Raw genomic sequence first — 12115 nt, 5'->3', positions numbered from 1 at the left:
CGTCACCGCCGAGGAGGGCGAGGAGGCGCAGGGCAGCCCCCAGGCGCGGCCGGCGCACCCGGAGGGCGGCTGGCTGAGGACGGACAGCTCGCTGCACCTGCAGTCCCGCAGGCTCTCCACCTCCTCGCTCTCCTCCACCGGCTCCTCGTCCCTCCTGGAGGACTCGGAGGACGACGTGCTGAGCGACACGGAGGGCAGGAGCCAGGGCATCGTGCACCTGGAGCACGGCGAGGACACCAACCAGGTAGAGGGGGACGCGGGGGTGGGGGGGAGCTGGGACACGCCGCTCTGCCCGGAGGGGGGGCGGCCAGGCGGGCCTGCGGCTGCCCCCCGGCGTCCCCGGGAGCTGTTTGGAGCGAGGTTGCCGTGACCCGACTCCACGCAAACTCCGGGAAACTCCCGCCTCGGGGCCGGCAGCAGCGCGGTGCGGGACACAGGTTGCTGCGCCTGTTCGAGAAGCGCTGCCGCTGCACGCTGGCCCTTCTAAAGCCCGACCAGGTGTGCGCTGTTTCCTTTCTCCTGTGAAACTGTGCTTGATGTCCCAAGAATGTGAGGGGACGTATTTGGATCATAAGTGGGTTGTTTTTTTGTTTCGTTTCTTTTTTCCCCAGTCTCCTTTGTCAGATCTTCAAAATAAAATTTTTCCAGGCATTTACCAGCAGGTATTTTTTGTCTCTTCCAATCCTGGAGTCCGTGGTTGTCAATTTTTGAGCTGCTCCTTGCTGTGAGCATGACAGGAGATGGGGAGGAGCTTGGAATGGGTAGAATGCGTGCTTTTGTCCGTTCTGGCAGCAACACATTCTTCTCAGTAAATCCCCTCTGTAATTTGGCAGCTTTCATCCATGAAGTGCACTTTTAAAGGCATATAGTTAGTTGCTTTGTCATGATCTTTAATTATCTATTTGCCTGACTCCTTATAGTATGCTCTTGGGGTTTTGTAACTGAAATACGTTGCTTTAGCGAATTCCCCCTCCTACCTTTATTGAGACCGCAACCTAAATTGTTGTTCCACTGCCAGCTCGTCGGCACTGTATTGTTTTCAAGCAGAACATATGTTTTGAAAAACGTATAAGCAAGAAATAATGCAACTTGTAGGTGATACCTCCAGCTGGACTTTTCTCATGGTAGTTGTGGGTTTACTACTTTAGAGGACACATAGTACAGGAGCTGAAACACTGTGTGCAATACTGGTTTTGTTTGCATCAACTTGTGGCCTGGTTTTGGAAGAGAAAAAAAAAAAAAAACAACCCAGAACGTTTTGTACTTTGTCAATATTGCATGTCAAGAAGCCGATAATAATACTACTTAATTTGTATTTTTGATCCTGAGATAGTGGCTGTTTCCTCTGCACACCAGATTCTACTGTTTTGCTTTCTTTTCTGAAATACATGCTATGCTAGTGGGGATTTTGTGAAAGTAGCAGAGTAATAGAAATGAAAGAGGGAGAAGCAGTATAGGATCATTTGACTCAATATCCCTGCTATTGCAGTTTGCAGTGGGCTGTATGCATGCTTAATAGGGAGCAAGGATTAGCAGTAACACTTTAGCAACACGGAGAACTCTGAGATGTCATGGTGGCGTCTGGTTAACTTGTCTCTGAATATAGACTGAAGCAAACCCGATTCTTCAGGCGAGAAGCCTTACCTCTAAGGCTTTGCTTCTGCATATCTGAAATAACTGGTATTTGATACAATATTGAGTTCTAAATCATTCCTCAGAACTGTATCCTTCCCTGTAGCCTGCCACGTGTATCAAAACCATACAGCATAAGTGGATGTGATGACTGGTGTTCCTTTACTTTAAATTATATGAAGTTTCTAGGCAATGCAGAATTGGGACAGGCTTTAGTCACCTTTTAATGACAAGAAAAAATTTTGAAAGTAAAGAATGTTGCTTTTAACAATGATTTATAAACAAACAAAAAATAGCTGTATTATAAATGTTTTAAACTCCAAAAGAAAGTCCTGTTCATTTAGGTGCGTGGGAAGTTGAGAACTTTAATAGTAGTATGAGAATTCCATTTTTGAAAAAGTTTTTGCACGTTTCCCAAGTTTAGTGCAGCTGCAGGATTTTTTTAATGTCTCATTGGTAAAGTAAGTATTCACTCAACTGGTAAAATACTTCACGGTTTTAAAAGGCTGAGTTATTTTTGCGTACCTGCAGCACAGGAGAAGACAGGGCAAACTGCCCACCAGGAGCCTGCGTTCTGACTGATACTCCTTATCTCATGATCGCTTCTGTGGCAAGTTGGCAAACGGGAGCTGGGGCTGGTACCTAGGATTCTAAAACAGCAGAACTAAGTGTCACCAACTTCATGGTTCTGCCTAATAAATTAAATGGGCCAAATCTTTCATCTGTGTAATGCCTACTCGTGTAGTTCATCCCTCCCTTCCTTGCTGCATTACCCACTGTGAGCTTGAATCCCGGGAATCTGTTGTTCTCCCTGGGGTCAGGCACACTGCCCTTCATCTCAGGTGCTCGCTGATAACTGGAGGTGACTGGGACAGGCTTGTTCTCGTGTTTGGTGTCTTTTGGTATCGGACAGTGCTGCAGTACTAGCAATCCCTGTGCTCAGCTGTCCAGTCTTTACAGACACTGTTTCTTTAGTGAAGCAGTGAGCTCATAGCATGCCGAAGTAGGAGCCTGTGCTTTGAACCTCCATGGGTTCAACATTACAGGATGTGTCCTTCTACTAATTAATCTTGAGGCAGAATGAGTATGTTTTAGAATGGGAGGCTCTGGGTTCAAGGCAGGCATGTGTGAAAATAACTAGAAACTTTAGGATAACCTGAGGAGTGGTTTTTATATTTTGAAGATTCTGTTTAGGGGCAAATTGGCACATTTTGTTCATATTTATTGTTTTTGGTGTATGTATTTTAATAGATGAAGGCTTGTTCTCAGGGTGGAATACAAAGGATAGAGATTTTTCTGAAGGAAACAGGAATCAGAGGTCGGCCAAACTTGCTGTTACCTAATTCATGGGAAACTGTGACATTTCAAAATTTCCCTTGTATTAGAATTTCCTTAGAGTTTTCTTTGGAAATATTAGAAATTAATTTGGAGCCTGACACCTTATGACTAAGCTCACACCAGCGTTCAGAGGACTGCTGGACTGTCAAGCCTACCAGACTCCCCAGTGCCTAGCAGGGACCTTGGGAACTTGGCCAGGTCTTCAACTGCGGGAGCAGAAGTTCTGATAATGTTCCTGTTATCAGGGCTTCAAGGCTTCCATCTGCAGACCCAGGAGCTTGAGACCGAAGCTGAAGAAGGCCCTCCCAGGCCTCTTGGCTGGAGGCCTCTCAACTGTTGACCTGGAAATCAAGACACAGTTGGGTCTTTAAAATATTGCGGGCTCTCAAGCTACCTTGTGCAGGCCTGCGTGAGAGGCAGGAAATCCTGGAGCCCTTCCTCTGCATACAGGGCTTGCTGTCCTGGCGTTACCAGTCCTTAAACCCTGGGATGGTAAGCCTGGGAGCGCTGTCCCCGACTGTGCCCCTTGGAGGATGCTTCTCCTTGGCAGCTCACTAAGCAAACAGAGAGCTCTCGGAGAGGATGAGTGGTTCAGTTAAGCGTTTGATGGAGCATTCTGGGTTGGATGAACTGGCACATCATGACATTAAATTTTTGTTTCTTACTGAGCTCAGTATGTGGGCATGTCCCTGGAGTGTCAGGGCCCCGGGGGTGTTCACCTTAGGCCTGATGACTGACGATTACAGTACAGTTCCAGCCTGGCTCAGCAGGATCGAAACGCTGTTCGTATCTAGGCAGGCCCACCTTTTGGAGAAGCTCCGTGGGTGGTGTTCCAGTTCCTCGGCACAAGTTCTGCATTTCATTTTTCAGTAATTAACAGAGGCTTTGGAAACTGGACTGCTCTGGCTTTCCTGGAAGACCCCTCCAGCAGTGAAGAGTTGGAAGTGTGAGAGAAGCCTCTTGTGCTGCTGTCCCGTTAGCTGAACTTGTGGTTCTGTGAAAACCAATTGTGCATAGCTGTGCTAAAGTAATTTGCATAACGCCATAGCTGGAGCTTCACAAATCTTGACAGTTAACTTAATCAAAAGTTAAATAGCCAATTGACAGAATAGATTTTTACCCTATGGCAACAGTTAACATTCCTGCCTTCCCTTGCATTTAAATGGGAAGCGTGCTTTTCTACCCTTGCTTCACGCCATCTGGGAAGTGTATATACACAGTTGAATCTTGCAGTGAAAGCACCAGTGGTCCATTTATAGTAATGGAGAGAGTGCAAGAGTTATATATTTTTGTCTTCATTCTGTGAGTGAGCAATTTTAAGAAATACCTAAGTCTGGTTAGCACCTTCTTTCTTGGGACAGAGACTTTAAAAAGTGGTTTTCACAGAGAATAAACACCGTGACAATGTACAGCAGCCTCTTGTCCTCTTCATGGGAGAATGTTATTTACTAGATAGAAACATGCCAAATAAATCTCCTCGTTCTCATAACTGTGACCCGTCATTCCAAATTCCTAGATCTGTAACCATGAGAACAGCTGACAGCTTGCTAGAGAAAAAGCAGTTCAGTGCTTGCTTGCAACGATACCAGTTCAACAACTTTGGGGGATAGCCGTTAGTGAGGCTTATTTGGTTTCACTGATCTTCTCGCCATTATTTTTCATAATATCGAGCACCTTAAAATGGACAAACACATGGAGAGGCACACACATTTCATAGATGCAGACCAAAAGTTTCAACTACTTTGGCTCAGGGGTGGGTTACATAAGCTAATGCAGTAGAATAGAATTGTTATTTTTAAATGAAGAATGGGAATGAAGAGATGACATAAGTAAGACTGTTAATGGGTTTTTAGCCTACTTTCCAAAGTAAAGAAAGCTTGTGTAATCACTCTATCAATTCCATTTTAACAACTTTAGTAGATTTCAGCCAAATTTGGCAGTGGCATAGACATCTCAAAGTTTCTTCAAGAGCTCTTTAAAGTTCCACAGAGATCAGAGAGAAAACCAAAATAAGTGCATACCTTTTCTTCTCTGGGGAAGAAGGTGCAAGAGGAGTTGAACAGTTGTCTTCTATTTTCTTGCTAACTAGAAAGTTGGCAAGTGCATACTGGCTAGTCGATCCGTGCTTACGTGGTTGAACCAGCCGCAGCGGGTAGTGTCTCTTGTCCTGAGGGGAACAAGGAGAAAGTACGGGAGGGAGCATACAGTGCCGTGGGCTGGTGAGGTTAGGGAATGTGGAAGGCGCTAGTTGAGGGACAGGGGAGGAGGGTGAGGAAATTTTGGGGGGGATGTGGAAATGTGACAGGGTTTGGTGGAAGTTTTTTTGGCAAAAGCTTATAGAGGACAGTGACAAGCTGTAGGTACCCTGATAAGGGTCCAGGACAGTAGATACCAGTCAGGTAGAAACTGGGCTTCATTAGTTTACTGCTCATGGAACAGCTACTTTTATTTGAATGTATTTCAAGGTTCTAAAAAGTGCTGATTTATAATAAGCCTGTATATTGAAATCTTTCTATTGTATACTGAACAAATATGAGGTGAGCGGTAGTAGAGTGTGTTCCACCCTCCCATGTTGCAGTTATTGAGCCAAAACTCTGAATTGAGAGCCTTTTCTCAGTTTGAGAATGGTTTCTTCTCCACTGTACGCAGAAGTGGTGGAATATATTGAAACATCAGCAGTATCAGTTCTAGTGGTGACTGTTTATTAGTAATGTGGGTTCTTGTCTAGTAGGAAATGAGTTAGCTCTTACCAAATCAGTTGAGAGAGAGAGAGAATTAAATGTCTTATCAGTTAAGAGTGTCTGATCCTAGGTATATCTGAACTGTGACTTAAAGGTTACAAGATTATTCTCATGAATCAACTTCCCTCTGATAGTTTTCACTTTTCATACATTAAAGGATATGTTGTTGCTTGGGTGTACAGTCTTAAAAGTGAAAAGAGCTCTATGTATTTTTCTTATGGACCGGTTGGATTAGGTATGTTATAGAAGTTTCACTATATGTGCACTTCTACAGTTCAAACCTCCTTATAATTCTTACTACATCTGGAAAGAAGGTAACAGTGACTTCTCATCATCAGGTGATGCATTCATATTTAAAGAAGGCATACCTAAGCAGATTTTTCTCAAGCTAAGAGTGACTCAGCAGAGTTGAAGATTTATTTGTGAAAACCCATGCCAGTCTCAAAAGGAATAAAGGTAGTGGCTGGAGCAATAGTTTGGAAACTTTGCATGTCTGTATATTTTTGGATTCTGACACTCTTGCCCCATTAGGCTGGTTTGATGAGGGTGAACATTTTCTTTAAATTGTATGTGTAGTAGTTAATATAGACAAATAATCTCCTAACTCACATCTAAGGTTTATTATCAATGGAATGCGTTAAAGTGAACCAGATTGATTGAATGCTCACAATGTGATGCAATTTAATGCAGCTAATATTTCTAGAAGCTGAGAATGCACGTTTTATTTATGTGGTAGATAGCTGTTTTGTTTACCAGTGACTGAGAGAAGAACTAAAGATCATCATACAGCATTTTGTGGTGATTATCTATAAAATGTGATGGCAGAAAAGGTAATATTATCCTTGCACATCTTGAAAGGAAAAAGGGATCGTGTTAATGTACAGTGCTGGTCGACTCACTGTCTGTCTTTCTTCTACCTTCTCTGTCAGTGTAGCTCTTGCAGAGAAAGGGGGCTGAGGCAGAAAGAATTGGCTTGTCAGTCCATGTTAATTTGGATCTTGCATAGCGTAGGTTTCGATTGCGTTTTTAAATGCTCTTCTCAACCTTCTCTTCCAACAGAGCTTTCTCTAAAAAGCTCCCCACTTGGGCAAAGATAGTGTTGTCTGTCCATAGTGTAGCATACCTGGGGAAAAATGTCATAGGGGAAAAAAAAAAGCAGGTGTTAGTCTCCATCAGCTCATTCTGAGCAAAACCGTAGGGAAGAGGGAGAGCTACCTGTTCATCCGGTGCCAGACCAGCAAACACACGGGTATGTTGTTACCAGTCCTTAACTGATCAATTCCTGTCGGTAACGGAGAATGCTTTCTGCGATAATGCATAGCTTAGCAGCATTTGGGTGGGTTTTTGTATCAAGAAATGCTGAGCTTCCCACAAAGGATGAAATTTTCCTTGACATTCCAAAACACGGAAGTGTGAGACTGATGCTAAAGAAACCAACCCTGAACCTATCAGGCCTGGCTACTGTTGCCTGTTCCCAAACCCTCTATTCCTTGGCAAGCTTGGGAAGAAGTTAGCCAAAGACCAGTTGGCAGCTCATTTGAAGCAATATCATAGACCTGGCATGATCCAGATTTAGAGCTCAGGACAGAATCTCCAAGCCAGTTGGTGACTGTAGCAAGCATGACACAGACGTTGCTTTCTGGGAGCTTGGCACTGACCCAGAATCCAGGAATGCTCCTTATCTACAGGCTGAAATATCCAAGTCAGGTGACGCAGTGAATGCAAGCTCTTTGAACTGTTCACCCCAGGCTACCGATCCCACCTTTATTTTACTCAGATTCACACTTGCAGTTCTTCATCAGCCTTCTGACCTCAGCCATGCTTGAGCCATGTTAGCGACAGAGGTGTGGTTACAGGTGATAAAGCAGAGGTATAGATATACGTTATGTCAGCATGTAATTGGATTCATCAGTCCACCAAATGATTTCCTGTTTAACGGGAAACTGGGATGTCGCAGAACTGTGTGAGTAAGAGAGCTAGTGGCAATGGCATAGCTCACTTGAGATGTATTCGAGGAGAGTGCAAACTGCTGTAGTCTTCATGCAACTTCCATGTGATAAGGGTAATATCTCTTGGTAAATTACACTGAACACTGCACAGAAAGAGTAAGGCCTTTGTTCTCCCATGATAGTAGGAAATCATCGTTCAGTGTCAGTGTAACTGCGTCTGTCCGCTGGTGTCAGCCACATCCTGACATAAAATGATCCAGTCTTAGCTATAGCTGCCTTCACTGCTCCGAGCTGCTACAGAGAACACAGCTTTCTTTGTGCCTTAGCTTTTCTCAAGCAGCTCCCTATAGTTGAGAACACTGCAGTGGTTCTTCTCAGCGATGTTCAGCGTGGACAGCGTGTCATTTCTGTGCTCTACTTTCTTTGCTTCCTGCGGTGGAGTGCTGAATGAAATGTAGGGTTCTACCCCTCACCTTTGAGGTGCTGGTGCTCATCGAGGTCTGTATGTAGTGCACCCAGGGACTGCTGGAGCTCAGCCGTGAAGGGGGTGTTCAGCCCATCCCAATCTTCAGACACAGGAGGCAAGCCTGGGGAGGCTCAGCTGTGCACCTCGCTTTGCCCGATACAAGAGGGCCCTCTCTCACTGGGCCCGAGAGTCTCCCTGGGTACAGCACGGGCATGTGGAAGGGACCAGCTCGCCCTGGCTCCCTCTGTGGCACGCGCTTGGGAAGGGAAGATGAAACACTTCCACTACTAGAACCTATTCAGAGGCAGAATTAAGCTTTCATTGGAACTCTAATGAACGTCTCAAATGCAAAACAGAGTACTCAAAAGTTTATTTCAGAATGGAAGTTTTTGGTACAAATGTAAGTTATCCTCTTTATGGCAATGCTTACCCTTTACTGCAGAGCTTAGGATGTAGTCTTTAATTATATAATAACATATTGTAGTTCCTATTCATTCAGTGTAAACAAACAATTCCTTACTCTATAAAAAGCAGCCTTTTTTTTTAATCCTGTCCTCATCGACTTTACTGTTTTTACTTCACTTACTGGAAATCTGGTGTAAACATAGTTACAGAGTTGTGTGGAAGTCTTAAGACAGCCATCACTGCAGTAGTAGAGTGGTTTCCAAATTTTAATGAATCTGTTTTCACAACCTCTGTTACGCGAACTGTTTTATTCATCTCTTATAAGGAAAATACTGAAGAAGATACAGGTTAACATGAAAAGTACCCACTAATTTTGAAAGCCTGACCTGAGGTGTCGATTTTTGCTTTTCCTAATACCTAGGGCTATACAATACTGTAGAGCAGTGTTGTAGAACAGCTCCTATTAACTTTGGCTGCAGGTACAAATCTTCAGCATATCTGCCAGTAAGACCCATCCGCTCAAGTCAGTCAACAGGAGAATGAGAAAAATACAATTAGTGGCCATAGTGAAAGTCTGTATAATGAACTTGTGTGGTCTCTCCCAGGGACACTGTGAAAGACGAGCAGCGTTAAATCAGCAACTCGGTCTTTCTCTTCCTGCAGCCTGCCTGATTTGCTGCATACCTGTCTGAAGAACCAGAGGTCCTGCAACACATGGCATCCATCACTACGGAACTGTAACTTGTCCTTTGAGTTGATCAGAAATATGAAACAGATGCTTATTAGTGTGGAGTCGTGCATTCTGTGCATCAAGTACTATGTCTGCTTGTAATTAAAGACTGTAGAATATTAATATACACACACTGAAGTCACTTTAGTTCTTTTATTTCATATATTTTCAGTGCTTGACTGAATGACGATTTCTTACTACAGTTGTCTCATGTTCTCCTGATGTGTTTTTTCTGAGAAAGTATTTTCTTTGTTTTTTAAAGCGATAGTCTACTTGCCTATTAAGTTCTGATCTTCTGTCTAGTCTTTCCCCTCGCATTTCCAGTGATGCTCCTGACCCATCCCAATCATGCTCCTCCTGTTTGCCTGTGTGTATTCTGTACCTATCACAGCCCTCTCACCTCCCTAGTCTCCAAAGTTTTGCTTTTGACTAGCCTGCTTTAGAATGATGCAGCTTTCTGTTGTGTCTGCCCGTAAGACTGGTCATGTGAAATCACAAGAGAAGACCACTGCCTCTGCCACAGCTCAGGGCACCTTTGGAGCTTTTCAGCAGAGGTGGTGATTTCAGAGCATCTGAACAGGTTTCAGTAGTGGAAGGCACCCGTGATAAGGGTGTTTCCTCCTCCCTTCCCTTCCCAAGCGTGTGCCACAGAGGGAGCCGGGGTGGGCTGGCCTCTTCCACATGCCCGTGCTGTACCCAGGGAGGCTCTCCAGTATCTTGTACCGGGCAAAGCGAGGTGCACAGCTGAGCCTCCCCAGGCTCGCCTCCTGTGTCTGAAGAGTGGGATGGCTGAACACCCCCTTCACGGCTGAGCTCCAGCAGTCCCTTGTGCGTGCTGTGCCCAGCAATCTCCACAGAAGGTAACTTCTAAACGCTAATGAACATCTGCAAATGAACTCAAGGTTCTTATAATTTGCCAGATTTGTTCAGGTTGATGTCTGTTCTTCTGTGGCCTGCTTCTCCTTTGAAAACTCTCTTCTTGTCAAATATCAGGCTCCTTCCTCACAATTCAAGGTTAAAAAGCTTTTCAGAGGAGTCATCAGAAATTTGGTAATGGGATCAATATGTATCTTTTTTTAGCTATGGAAACAACTGAAGTTTTGTCAGAATTCTTCAGCCTGAAGCAAACAGTATTTGTCCTTCTTTAAGGTGAGCAACTCGGAGCAATTCTCAGCAGAATGAGACACCCAGAAAGAGAAAGACTTGTACATTGGTGCTTTAGTGGCTGTACAGGAAACCTAGGTTTTGAGACCCTGATCTTCTGTAAGAGGTAGAGCAAGTCTTAAAAGGTGGCCTCTGTGTTTTTCTCCCTCGCTGTATGCTTATGTGATGCAGTGATAGAAAGGATAAAAATCTGTGAACAGTGTTCGTGCGTGCAGATTGGCTGTTTGTTATCTTTTGCGGGGTTTGAGTGGGTTTTTGGCTAAGTGCACTTGACCTGAATGTTCTAATCATGATAAGCTCTGCTTGCTGTGGGCTCCCTCCTCAGCCGTTCCCACCCATGCACGTTCTGCAGGAACAGCAGCGCCGGTTCCACAAAGGGTCAGCTTTGTTCAGAGGAGAATGTAATCTGAAGAAACTAGGAAACCTTCCTACGCTCCAATTTTCACTTTTCATAGTGCAAAATGCTGAGTGTCAGAATCTTGGGCTGGTAATTGGATACGGTTTGTATTGTCTTGTTCTGTGGAATTTAGATGTGGAACTTTTTTGCTTTCTTTATACTAATGCAGAGGAGTAAGCAGTTGAATCCCGAGGTACTCATTTCAGGACAGAGCCTGCCATTCTGTTGAAAATCCTGCGAGAGGATTTTAAAGTGGAGATTTCTGTCTTCCGAGTGCTTTTGCCTGTCACTTGCTTATGATGCCACCATGGCTACTAGAGGCGTTCAGTAGAAAAAAATAATGAAGCCGTATTTGAAATATGTTAGGAAGAAGTGAATCTCTGGAGTTCTTTCTTGCCTAATGATCTGCATGGATCTGGGCACTAATCGTGCCCTCCTAACAGTTTCATGACTTGTCTTCCCAAAGTTTACAGCAAGGGCAAAGAGAATATATGACTGACTGACTGCCTTCAGCAATGAGACCAGGGAGGGAGGAAGTCCTGTGCATGTTCATCGCTACGCCAGCAATCTCCAAGTCTTCATCCAGCAGCAGGACTGGCTGATGTCTTGAGCAAGGTTTCCCATTCCAATGTTAAAACTGGAGTGACAGAAAACTAATGGTCATTTTTCCATCCATTTTTATCCATTAGGATTTTCTGCTTTATCTCTAGAAATATGTCCTCTCTCATCGCCATAGTTGTGTGCCTTAATGCCAGTCTGCCTTTTCAGTCCTCTGATTAAGCAGGCAGCAATATTGTCTGGGACAGGGGATGGCTACAGGATGAATGTGGCCAAGTCACCAATTTTATTTTTATATTGCATTCTTCAAGAAAAAGAGCAGACGGAGCAGCAAATCAGTCTCAGCTTATGAAGTAACTTAACTGCATGGCTTGTTCCCCTGCGTGCAAATGACATTTCAAATGTCTGTCTTGTCTTTGTCTGCTGAGCCCTGGTGCGTTGATGTTGGTCACTCTTGGGTTCTGCTACCTATGTCCAATCTGGCATAGAAGCTGCTGCTTGCTCCGTATTTCAGGAGGCTGATGTAGGTGGTTGTGCAAGATAGGGGAGTGTGGCTTCCAGTTCTGTTGCTAGGAGCCAACAGTATGAAATTCTTTAAAAGTTGTATGGGTTTTTTTGGTCTCTTTTACTATGAAATGGAAGTTTTGGTAGATAAACGGTCTATGTATAAACTACACCCTGTTTATTTTATTTTTAGGTGGGTTTGTGCCTTAATAATTGGCAATTGATGTTTGT

General features: G+C 44.2%; 1 protein-coding gene across 1 annotated transcript in view; it reads left to right on the top strand.

Annotated features, from left to right (window-relative positions):
• Positions 1 to 6: 6 nt before the first annotated feature.
• Positions 7 to 12115, top strand: part of ITPKA (inositol-trisphosphate 3-kinase A) — a 39584-nt gene continuing 27475 nt past the window's right edge. The window contains exon 1 of the mRNA XM_026849360.1: positions 7 to 244. The gene's annotated coding sequence lies outside the window, so the exon portion shown is untranslated. The remainder of the gene's footprint in view (positions 245 to 12115) is intronic.

Source organism: Athene cunicularia (genome assembly GCF_003259725.1).
Source record: "Athene cunicularia isolate RWA chromosome 5 unlocalized genomic scaffold, athCun1 chr5_part1, whole genome shotgun sequence".
Classification (NCBI taxonomy): Eukaryota; Metazoa; Chordata; class Aves; order Strigiformes; family Strigidae; genus Athene; species Athene cunicularia.
This window is presented reverse-complemented; position numbering and strand designations above follow the sequence as displayed.